Below are 13,163 nucleotides of genomic sequence, written 5' to 3' on the forward strand. Positions count from 1 at the left end.
GTGCTGGTTGTACCTGGTCTTCCTTTTCAGTGGTTTCAGGTGCAACAAATTTCTTCATGTGGGCTATGTTTCGCATTTTATTGTTCCCATTGGTATCTTCCAGTATGACGGCATTTCCATCTTTGTGAACGACCTTGTATGGCTCAGGTTCATAATTGGGTGAGAGTTTGTTCTCTCGAGCCTGTTTCAGTAGGACTTGATCACCCTCTTCAATGTCGCTGAATTTGGCAGCGCGTGTTCTGTCTGCATACTCCTTCTGTCTAAGTTTAGCATGAGCATCCCTCTCTTTTAAGAGCAGCTGCCACTGTGCTTCAGTGGCTCGATCCTTGGGGATTTGGACTTTTGGAAGTTTGTCACGTAGCTTCCTCCCCATCAGTAGTTCTGCTGGTGATATCCCAGTAACAGTATGAGGGGTAACTCTGTACTGGAATAGAAAGTCTGCGAGTGCTTTTCGCCAATCTTTACCCTCTAGGCGCGCGATTCTCACGATTTTCAGTAAGGTCTCATTGCAACGCTCCACCTCTCCATTGCTTTGGGGCCAATAGGGCACGCCCTTTTTGTGTTCAATTGCTAGATACTCTAGGAATCCCTCGAATTCCTTGGATGCAAATGGAGGTCCGTTATCACTACGGACAGTCTCTGGTAGACCATGTGTTCTAAAAATAGCCTCCATGGACTTGATTACATTTTGTGCATCTGTTTTCTTGAGAAGGACAGCTTCGATCCAGCGAGAATAGTAGTCTACAACTACCAGGAGGTGATCTCCACTTGTAATCTCGAGAAGGTCAACTGAGATTTCTTGCCACGGGGAGTCTGGTAGTCTGGTTGATCTCACCGGCTCTGGTTTGGATCGGGGTCCGACAAGCTGGCAGGGGTGACATGTTCGTATTGCTTGCTCTACTTGCTTGTCCATTCGTGGCCACCATACTTTCTCTCGCAACCTGGCTTTAGTTCGGACCATACCTTGGTGTCCTTCGTGAGCCAACATTATGGTGCGCTTTTGAAGGCTCTGTGGAATGAGGATGCGGCTTCCTCTCATCACCACCTGTCCTATCACCCACAGTTCATCTTTAACTGCTTTGTAAATTGTGCCTTGTAACTGACTCCAATCATCTGTCATTACAGCCTGCCGTAACATCTTTAGCGTTGGGTCTTTTTCAGAAGCGATTTCAACTTCCTTTGGCACCAACGCAGCTGGTACAGCCTCACTTACTACGCTGTACGCAAACTCTTCTGTAGCTTGAGTTTCGTGATCATGGGTAGTACCCACCGGTAGGCGGCTCAGGACGTCTGCAGCATTGTCCTTGCCCCGTATATGTGTCAACTTGTATTGGAACTGCTGTAAGTAGAGAAGCCATCTTTCTATTCGTGCTGATGGGGGCTTTGACTTTGCTCCGAGTACGATGAGAAGAGGCTTGTGATCAGTGCAGACTTCAAAGCTAATGCCATAGAGGTACAAGTAGAACTTTTCACAAGCCCACCTTACAGCCAGAGCTTCTCTTTCAAATTGGGAGTACCTCATTTCAATCTTACTCAGCTTTCTGCTGGCATAATATATTGGCCTGTAGCTTCCATCTTTTTGCTTCTGTTCCAGAATCGCCCCAACTCCCACTGGTGATGCATCGGTTGTCAGACGAGTTTCTGCGCCCTGTCTGAAATATGCCATCACTGGTGCACGAGTCAGCCGGTCTTTTATCTCTTGGAATGACTTTGCTTCCTTTACTCCCCACTTCCACTTGTTGTCTTTTGCGGTGAGGTCCCACAATGGACTCGATATTGATGCAAAGTTGGGGATGAACTTTGAACAGAACTGCACGGAGCCAAGAAAACTTCTTACTTCTGATGGGTTTTGGGGTGCTGGTGCCTCAACAATAGCTTTCACACGTTGACTAGACACTTTCAGCCCTTCCCCAGAGAGTACATCACCCATGTAGATCATGCTGCCAACACCAATTTCACATTTATCATAGTTAAGCGTAAGCCCACTTTCTTCAAGCTTGCGCATGACCCTCTCTAAGTTTTCGTCATGCTCTTCATCATTTGTGCCAACAACTCGTAGGTCATCGTGCAGGTTGTATGCCCCTGGGCAGTCTTGGATGATCTGCCAAACAATTTGCTGGAATTTTTCCGTGGCCATGTTTACACCAAAAAGCAGGCGCTTGTATCTGTAAAGGCCATTAGGCGCAGCAAAGGTTGTAATGTCCCTTGAGTCTGGGTGTAACTCAATTTGGTGAAAAGCCATATTTAAATCTAATTTAGAGAAAACTTTGGCATTCGAGACTTCTTGGAGTGTTTCCTCTACGGTGGGGACTGGGTGTTTCTCCCGCACAATGGCTTGGTTCGCTTGTCTCATGTCTAGACAGATTCTAATGTCACCGTTAGGCTTCTCGACCACTACTAAGGGGTTGACCCAGCTGGTAGGTCCCTCTACTTTTTCGATAACATCAAGCTTCAGTAACTCTTCCAATTTCTCCGTGACTTTTTCTCGTCTACTAAAAGGAATTCTGCGTGGGGGTTGAGCAACTGGTTGTACTTTTTCATCAATGTGTAACTTGAGCTGGTACCCTTTGAGCTTCCCCAGGCCCTGGAAAACTTTGGGAAACTTTGCCCTTAGGGAGGCCTTTCTATCTGCTTGTTTTGGATTGTTACTAGCACCATCAGATTCAACATCACAGCTGTTAACAGGGATACCAACCCTTAAAACACCAAGCAACTCAGATGCATCGCGGCCTAATAGCGTCGCAGCTTTGCCAAGCATAACATAAAACTCAACATTCAGGGACTTTTGGGTTTGTGGCACACGTACATCAAGATTACATTTTCCTTTGATTTGGAGTGGCTCTTCAGATGCATAAGCAAAAACTCTTTTGTTGCACTCCAACAATTTAACATTACCCCCCGTTACAAGGTTAAATACTTCTTCGGACATTAAATTACAACTAGCACCAGAGTCTATAATAATGTTGATAGTCTTATCTGCAATCTCCAGCTTCAGAGTGTTCCCGTCATCTGTCTCCCCAGTGTAGAACACGTAGAAATCATCCTTCCTTGCGGAGTTTCCAGTAGTCACGTCTTCGGTTACTTGGCGTACATCACGTTGGCCCTGTGAACTTCCTCCTCTTCGTCCACGGCTTTGCTTTCTTCCAGAGTTTCCACGGTATTCGTTTCCACGACCACGACTCGAACTGCGACTAGAATCTCGCCCTTTACTCTGTTTGGAGTGACAGCACACTTCGAAATGACCCACGTTGCCACATTTCCCGCATTTGTGGTCACGCGAACGAAGACATTCCTTCGCGAAGTGTCCCGCTTTATCGCACCGCCAACATTTTCCCCCTTGTTTGGCGTCTGGAGATATGTTATTCACTCGGCCATCACGGATAAGAACGAGGGCTTCTTTGTCATGGTATTGACTAACGATTTCCAATAGTTTGCTCAATGTTAATGTTTCTTCGCGATACAACTTGGCCTTGAGGTTTTTGTCTTGAATGAAAGAAATCGCACGATCTCTCACCTGGTTGTCCCTTTCACCTTCGTATTCACAATGTTCGGCTAATTTCTGCAGGCGTGTGATGAAATTGTTAATGGTTTCTCCAGCGGTTGGTTGAGCTGCGAGAAACGCCTGTCTTGCCATCGGCGCGTTTTTTCTCGGTTTGAAATGTTCGGATAGGCTGTCCATAGCTTTCTCGTAATCCTTCGCTTCGCCTCGTTTGTCGGCAGGAATTGAGTTATTAAAAACGTCTCTGACTTGGGGCCCGGCGAGGTGAAGTAGAAGCGCCTTCTTCTGTGTTGGGTCGCTGATTCCCGAGGCAGTCACGTACAATTCGAATTCGTCTTTCCAAGTTAGCCATCGTTGTGCGAGTGTAGCTGGCTCGCCCACAGCGTTGAATGTTTGTAAACCTGGCAGTCCGCTCAAGGATACGGCCATCTGTGCGAGTTTTCCACTGTTTAAACTCGTTATCCACTTTTTATCCGGTTTTCCTCGTCGCCAAATGTGGTGGTTCGGGCGCAAGTAGACCAAAAGAGCTTATACAATAACAACAACAAGATTTATTTCTGCTCTCATTTCTCCGACCACATGCTTCGGTTTTTTACCGCATCCCATAATAGACCAGTGATCATGTGACTGACACGTCACAACAGAAACACTACACTAATCAGTAATGACGGCCACTGCGGAGCATTTCGTAAAGGGTCCAACGAACATTTCCAGGACCAGTAATTGCAACAAGTTATTGTCTACATACCTTTTTTGTATTTGTGGTCTTTTCTTCTTTTATCTGTGGCTGCTGATTCACAACAACAAGCTTGAACACCGCGAGGCGAACAACAAAATTAATCTGAAACACCGAACACGGGCAAACCGGAAATGCTGAACTTGACGCATACGTTTTGCCGCGGTGTTTGAAGGGGTAGAACCAGGGGCGGGGCAGAAGACTCCTGAAATTTTCGTATAGGCATCATCAAACAAAAAATTACGTCATATCCGGTTTAAACTGCGCTTCGCGGCTCGTTTCACAAAGCGAGAAAATGGCGTTTCGATTACTCACCATTTCCCTCTATTTGTAAACCATCAGTTTCGTTTCATTTTATATTGAGGATGGAAAGATGTTGCAGACACATTACTTCGACTTTTTAAGCAAAGATTTCCGGAGAAGAGAAAAGTTTATTATTGATTTGAAGCAAAATAACGGAGAACCTTCCGTCATCGTCGGGCGAATTTTACACATTTGCAAAACTGGTGTTGTTCCGACTTTTGGTTCTTGTTGTTCGTGATTTAGTGATAACAAGAAGTGCAATAGCCTATAATGTTAACAACAACCTGGATGAAGTATTGCTGGCCATAGTTTACACTGTGTACTACGGGAACATAATTAACAGAAGCCGTTTAGCTCCGAACGTCGCTGTCACCCTTACCCTATTTATGACCAAAATCTACGATATTCCCTACCCTATTTATGACCTGACCAAAAATTCGAAACCCTATTTATGACCTAACCCTTAAATCAAAACCCTTTTTCAGACCTGCGTTATAATAAGTTCCTTAGTTCAGACCAATGTTAAATTACCGTAAACATAATTTGTGAAGGGCGTCTGTTGATTTTCTTTTCGGTAATGAGGAAAAAGTGGCTTCTTTTTAAAATCATACCCATATCAAGGTTAGAGTGCAAAAACCATACCCTATTTATGACCAAAATGGCCAAAATCAGCTAAAATCGATACCCTATTTATGACCAAAACAGCTGAAAAACCATACCCTTTAGGACCGCACATACCTATATAGCCCATATGAGGGAGTACCACCCCCCTCCCGGATTGACGGACACCATAGCCTGGTTACTGTCATGCATGGGGGTACTGATGATTTTCCTTTAATCTTTAATCTTTAAAAAGGTACTCCTAAAACAATGTAAAAAAACTATACTAGCGTTGTTGTTTTTTAATTTTTGTTTAAATGTTCTACTAATAACAGAACTGTAGCATTGTCCTAAATTTGTTCCCCTCGGCGACGTAAAGGTTGCACCAGTTATTTGCACCGTGTTGAACCAATATTTCGATCGTAAATGTGAATGAATATAAACCGTTGAATGTGAATGAATACATCCCGTAAATGTAAGTAAATATATTCGTGAATACGAAATACGTCGTTAAATGTGAATTAATATATTTCTTCAATATATATTTAGTTGTTGAATGTGAATAAATATATTCGTGATTAATAACACAGGCGGCCCAGACGTTGAATACGATTAATACGTGACATTATGCTGTTGGCGATTGCGTTACAATTTTAGCCGTTTCAAGACAATGTATGAGAATGCTTCGAGAATTACTCTAAATGCTACGTGTAGAAAATAATTTGAATAAAATGGCTTACCTTATGTTTGCTTTGCGTTATTTTGATGTCTCTGGGTTCCTGGACGTGGTTTAGAGCTATTTAGGCGAGTTTTACTTTCTAGCGGTTTGCTTCCCCTAAAGAGAAACGAAAAACTCACCTAAAAGGATCTAAATCACCTCCAGGGACCCAGAGACATCAAAATAACGAAATGCAAACATAAGGTGAGCCATTTTATTCAAATTATTTTCTACACGTAGCATTTAGAGTGATTTTCGAAGCATTCTCATACATTGTCTTATAAACGGCTAAAATTGTAACGCAGCCGCTAACAGCATAATGTCACGTATTAAACTGGACCACGCCCAACGTTGTTTTCGGGTGAACCTCTATTTAACGGCCACCTCTATTAAGCGACCAGTTGTCTCGTCCCGGAGAGTGGTCGCTTAATAGAGGTTCCACTGTATTTCCAGGCCAGAAAATTCTTGAAAGTTTGACAAAAGTTTGAATACATTTGTTGCAGATTTCTTGTCAGACTCCGCAAAGACAGTTTTGTCATCGGCATATTGGGACAATTTAAATTCATGAATTTTCGTTCCTTTAATGGTGTTGTCATTTCTAATGGCGTTAGCTAAAATTTCTGCACATAGAACACAAAGAGAACCTGAGAGCGGACAACCTTGACGAACACCCCTTTCTAGTTTGAAAAACTCAAATGCGTATCCGTCGTTGATGAAATAGCTGTAGCAATCGATATAAAAAGTTCTAATCCACTTTTGAATACAAGGGTAACGCCCTAAAAAGGAAGTTCCAATCTACTGTATCGAATGTTTTTTTTTTTTAAATCAATAAAAATGGCCAAACCAGGTAAACTTTCTAATTCTGTTACCTTCATGATGTCTGTAATGAGCCTAATATTTTGACCGATGTACCGGCCTTTGACAAATCCGTTTTGATCTTCCTTGACAATGGTTGGAAGAACCTTTGAAATCCTGTGTGCTATGGCTTTGACAGCGATTATGTAGTCAACATTAAATAAACTTAAGTGTCTCCAGTTTTCAAGGAATGACTTGTCTTTCCTTGTTTTTGATATCACTTTGATAATACCCTGTTTTTGCGTTATGTTCAGTTGTCCGTGTTTATTCGCGTAGTTGAGACTTTGTATCATTTTTTCTCCTAGCAGCGAGACCAGAACCGTAAAAAAAATTCTTCAGAAAGTCCATCTGTTCCTGGGGTTTTATTTTTATTACTCAGCGAGTCATTACAGGGCGCCGCAGTATGTAGGTTTCTACAGAACATTTTCCTTGTTCTAGGATTGTTTTAGGATCGTTGATCTCCATATCGTCGTTTGTCTTTTAAGCTTTGAAATGTGTGATTTACAATGTTGTCTTTTTTCCATATTCAGAAAATATTTAGTGTTTTTTTTTCCCCATGTCAGTCGTGTCAGGGTATCCTGCTTCTTATTATAGCACTTTTTGTTCTGTATTCAGCAATCGCATTATATTCTGCTCTGAGACGGTAAAGTTTTGATATGTTTTCTTTTGTCCTGTCAGTCTTTACCACGTTCATCAAATGATCTATTTGTTGTATGAGGTGCTATTCGGTATTTCGGCGTCCCTGTTTTTGTATATTGAACACAGAAACCTTTCACCTCCATTTTAATCATGTCCCAGTAGAGGCCTTTGTCTTCCAGCTAATCGTGCTTTGTTTAGAACTCGGGCATCTTACTCGAATGATCCTGTACAGACTTTTCATCACTTAAAAGAGAATTATTTATCTTCCGGAAACGTTGACCTCGTTGAACATACTCCTTTGATTGCAAGTGAAGAGTTATTGCAGAATGATCTGATACTGCAGAAGTGACGATTCCGGAATTTGTTACAAGCGCTGACAACTCTTTATAAACCAGCCAATAATCTAGCCTGCATTGCACTTTCAACGAGTTATTGCGCCATGTGTATTGTGATGTTTTGGGGAGTTGTAATCTCCACACATCTTGGAGGTCCAAATTCCTGCACAAATTGATTTTGTCAATTACTGTTTTTTTCCTCTCTCAGTTGAAGTTTCGCCAGTTTTATACAAAAGTGCTTGAGCGAACTTGAAATCACCTCCTGCAACAATTTGCATATCGGCGTGCTCCCTAAGACTGTCACTGAGCTTTGAGAAGAATGTATTTTAAATGGTATTGTCATTTGGGCTGTAAATGTTACAAAACAAAACCGTAGACTCAAATATAGCAGCTTCTAGTAGTAAATATCATCCGTTTTTGTCAGCTTCAAACCTGTCTATGTATACATCCAGTCTGGAGTTAAAGAGGATTGCAACACCTTTTGAATGATTTGTTCCGTAAATGTAAATAATGTTCCCTCCCAATTCATATCGCTTCAACATTTGGTGTTGAGTAAGTTTCTTGTAGGAATATTACGTCAAATTTATAATTGTGAAGCCGCCCAAACAACTGACGTCTCTTTCGTGTTTGGTTTAAAAACCTGTAAAAACCTCTGGCGTCGAGTGAGCAAAAAGATGCTTTAAACGGGATTGTCATATTGGAATCTTAATAAATTGGTTTGGTTGCAATTGGAGAATGTTTGCATTTATGACAAAGCCACCATTGTAATTAGAATTGGAATTGGAATATATAAATTATTATATCTTCTGTAGTGGGCTATGGGACGAAAACTATAAGACCTGATTGGGTACTCATTCTTGGTATGTAAACGAAAATCGGCACTTAAAAATAAAACTAACCCAAACACAATTAAACAAAAAAGTGCAAGTATAAATTGAGTGAATTTGTCAAGAAGACCAGCTAAAGCCGCACAAATTTAGGAAACTCTAGTACAAAACAATTAACGGCGGCAAAACTAGAAACTGGCACTTTTGACTACTTTACTAACAATTAGTATGGGAGGCAAGGGAGTAAACAACTCCCTTGAAAATGTGACGGCTTATCATGCAAGTTGGATTGTCGAAGCTGTCTTGTGATTTAAATAAGATCAGACAGCGATTTTACGAAGACAAAACTATAGCATAGGAAGAGAAATTCTTAGTTTCGAGACCACGGTAGATTTGACCATTAATTACAAGTCTGTCGACGTTGAACAAGGTTGAACCCTTCTCCCTCTTGGCCCTCCTTAGCACTGGAAGCAGCGCCTTTCTCATTTCATCTATTTCCTTGGGATAGACATCTGCGACGCCGATCTTTAATTAAGGGTCAATATTCCTCACTTGTTTAAACATACGGCCCTTGCCCGTGTAAAAACTAAGCTTGTCTATAATAGGTCTTGGTCTATTCGTGGGTATCTTTGCTGAGCGTTTAGTTGACATGCGGTGTACTCTTTCGAATTTTAAATTCGCCACGTCTTCCTTCGGTATTGTGAGCTCGTTGACAAGAAGAAGTTGCACGATCTTCTCTGTTTCATACGAATTACCTTCAGCTTTTTCTTCTCGCAATTAACTTTAATGCTGCGTATGGTCTTCATCTGAAGATCTTGATGGACAGTTTGCAACATGTCTCTGGTGCTGTTTAATTCGGATCTCATTCAGTGATTCTGGTTGTTTCGCAGTTCGTTTGCTTCGTCTGTGGCCGACTGTAACGATATCCTTAACTCTGTATTTTCTTCCTTTAACAGCGTTAACTGGGTCTTGAGCTCTTCGATCAGAGGACAAAGAGCTAAAAGCTTGTCGAGCTTCTGATTAATTTCCTCGAAGCGAACAGCGCCTGTCTGAACGTCGTCTTGGTCAAATTGGTCGCCATGTTGGCCACGTATCAAGTCAGAATCGTTAGTTTCTTCGTCCGTTCAAAGCCTTGATCAGGAAGTAAGTGACTGTAAAATGGGCTGCTCTACTAGTGGCAATGCAAAAGCTGCAATCTTATCGGTTGATCTTTTGCTTACTATTAAACAATTAGATTATGAGGTCGAGATTTCTATCGCGTGATAGATGACGAGGGCGCAACCCCAGTCAAGTATCACGTATAGAAATCTCGAGCTCATAATCTTATTGTTTTAGTATAAATCTACTAGTCGTTCAAAACTTTATCGATATCGTCTTCACAGACACTTCGAAAACGTCAAGCGGCCGTTATTTTGTTAGGAAAGATACACTGCTACGCTACTCAATATCTATCACAGATTATAGTTCACCACTAAATTTTCTCCGATTCTTATTGGTTTAAATTGATCACATGACGCGATAGTGTTCATTCGTGGAGAGACACTATCAGCCCATAGTGCCCGTCGGAGGAAAATACCCGGATGGATAGTACTCGTCCGTGTAAATGTTTCTGTAAGGAAGCGGGCTTACAGAAAGTAAACAGTTGAAATGTATTAAGAGCAGCTTCGCCTAAATATCAACTAGACTTGGAAATAGCGAAAAAATCGAATTTCTTCAAACTCGCCCAGAATGAAGCCCTACGGGCACTAGTTACAAAAATATCGTTTTAAGTTCGATAAATCAAAAATTATTTTTTTCCGCAATTTTCTCGTTTCGATGCCCCAAATCGGCCAAAATCCATCGAAAATGAGCGGCATATTCAGAGGCTCGTAAACTCAAAAGCAAAAATCTTCATTACAAACTGATTGCACGTCGTATTTGTACTTCCTTTCTTGTCTATTTAGAGCTAAATAGATCGTGATTTGATTAGAACTTAAATATTTGACGAATTTTTTAAGTTAACGACCCAAGACAGCTTTACAAGAGGTCTACATTTAGCCTATTTTCAAATGCTAAAAAGGCGTTCTGGTACACGGCTTTTCCCGAAATGACTAGTTTGGTCTGAAAGAGCATTGTTTCTTCTTCAAATTACTGAAATAAAATTTTTGGGTAAATAAAATCGTGAGCGCTGAGATAGCGAACCAAATGCAGCACTTCGTCCTGAAAACGTGACCTTTGACCCAAGCGTAACGAAACCAATTACTGCAAGAAAACCCGAAAGAAAAGCAAACGTTCCGTTATTTTGAAACAATTTCTAGTGATATCTCTCCGAAACCATGATTGCAAGAAACTATTTCCAGATATGAAATCTTGCAGGGTCAAAGACGGAGCTAAAGGGCGCATTTTGACACAATAACTTTGTTTGCCGAGAATTGAATTGCAGTCAATTCCAGTGAAATTTGCAAACTTGACGTATGTTAGCCGATACTTACCTGAATATTTATATTAATAGAAGAGTCGTCTTCTTGGATTAACCTTCAAAAGAGGCTGGACCCAGATTTGGAAACCTCTAAAAGAAGAAATGTTTAATATTCCGTGACCTACCCGATGCTATAGATTCCATGCACATGCCAACCGCATGTTTGTCGTAAAACCAACTGAACTCCACTGACAGTTTCCATGGGCAACCCCAAAATAAACAATCCCCAAAAATGTAAAGTGAAATTGGCTGTCTTCATGAACAGTTAGAAGCTAGAGTCAAGTTCTAATGCCTTTAAAAAGTGCTTGATTTTATTTGTTTGCGTCGACTTTGTTCACTACTTTCACGTTCGAAAGCCGCGAATCGGTCACGCCAAAACAGTGGAGACCGTGCAGACTACAGACACTTGTTTGGGCTTTTCATTGTGACTCCTTCTTTTGGGTCTAGTTACAAAATAGTGTTAAATATATCTGAAAGTTTGTCATTTATCCACAGGCTGCACAAGCGCAGTATTTGACTTTTGATTCAATAGACAAACGCGTACAAGACTTTGTATGGGAAACTTACTCAGTCTGCACGGTCTGCAGTGTTTTGGCGTGACCGATACTACGCAGTATTCGAACGTGACAGTAACGACTGAGTGAACAAAGTAGAATCAAGCTTTTTTAAAAGGTAATGGAACTTGACTCTAACTTCTAACTGTTCATGAAGACAGCCAATTTCACTTTACATTTTTGGGGATTGTTTATTTTGGGGTTGCCCATGGAAACTGTCAGTGGAGTTCAGTGGGTTTTACGACAAACATGCGGTTGGCATGTGCATGGAATCTATAGCATCGGGTAGGTCACGGAATATTAAACATTTCTTCTTTTAGAGGTTTCCAAATCTGGGTCCAGCCTCTTTTGAAGGTTAATCTAAGAAGACGACTCTTCTATTAATATAAATATTCAGGTAAGTATCGGCTAACATACGTCAAGTTTGCAAATTTCACTGGAATTGACTGCAATTCAATTCTCGGCAAACAAAGTTATTGTGTCAAAATGCGCCCTTTAGCTCCGTCTTTGACCCTGCAAGATTTCATATCTGGAAATAGTTTCTTGCAATCATGATTTCGGAGAGATATCACTAGAAATTGTTTCAAAATAACGGAACGTTTGCTTTTCTTCCGGGTTTTCTTGCAGTAATTGGTTTCGTTACGCTTGGGTCAAAGGTCACGTTTTCAGGACGAAGTGCTGCATTTAGTTCGCTATCTCAGCGCTCACGATTTTATTTACCCAAAAATTTTATTTCAGTAATTTGAAGAAGAAACAATGCTCTTTCAGACCAAACTAGTCATTTCGGGAAAAGCCGTGTACCAGAACGCCTTTTTAGCATTTGAAAATAGGCTAAATGTAGACCTCTTGTAAAGCTGTCTTGGGTCGTTAACTTAAAAAATTCGTCAAATATTTAAGTTCTAATCAAATCACGATCTATTTAGCTCTAAATAGACAAGAAAGGAAGTACAAATACGACGTGCAATCAGTTTGTAATGAAGATTTTTGCTTTTGAGTTTACGAGCCTCTGAATATGCCGCTCATTTTCGATGGATTTTGGCCGATTTGGGGCATCGAAACGAAAAAATTGCGGAAAAAAATAATTTTTGATTTATCGAACTTAAAACGATATTTTTGTAACTAGTGCCCGTAGGGCTTCATTCTGGGCGAGTTTGAAGAAATTCGATTTTTTCGCTATTTCCAAGTCTAGTTGATATTTAGGCGAAGCTGCTCTTAAGTGGGTTTTTGTTTTCTTTTTCAAATTTTACATTTGGCTTTAACGACCTTTCACGGCTTTCATCTAAAAAAGTTGAAAATAGTTCAATATGAATTTTGAACTGGCGCGCGGAAGAAAATTTAGCGGTGAACGATAAAGACAATAGAGTGCTTATGTCTCTGAACTATCCGTCTGATAGTTGTCCTTTGGAAATTTGATGTTCTTAAAACTAGCATATTTGTTTTAAGAACATCAAATTTCCGCGGGGCAACTATCAACCGATAGTTCCTCGACAGAAACACTCTATTGTTTAAATAGACAGTGAGTAGAGTAGCCAATCAGAGAAAGGCATTCGTCATAGAACGCTACGAGTAGATTTATACTAACAGGTGCACTCACTATCTATTTAAACAATAGAGGGTTTCGCTTCTCGGGCAAATATTT

The 13,163-nt window shown here is 40.9% G+C and overlaps 2 protein-coding genes across 2 annotated transcripts in view; both read right to left on the reverse strand.

The window, feature by feature from the left end:
• Positions 1-13,163, reverse strand: part of LOC145491344 (uncharacterized) — a 515,242-nt gene that overhangs the window by 386,935 nt on the left and 115,144 nt on the right. The window lies entirely within an intron of this gene.
• Positions 1-13,163, reverse strand: part of LOC145491351 (uncharacterized) — a 122,422-nt gene that overhangs the window by 104,353 nt on the left and 4,906 nt on the right. The gene's annotated exons all lie outside the window — the stretch shown is intronic.

Source organism: Orbicella franksi, chromosome 6, assembly GCF_964199315.1.
Source record: "Orbicella franksi chromosome 6, jaOrbFran1.1, whole genome shotgun sequence".
Lineage (NCBI taxonomy): Eukaryota > Metazoa > Cnidaria > Anthozoa > Scleractinia > Merulinidae > Orbicella > Orbicella franksi.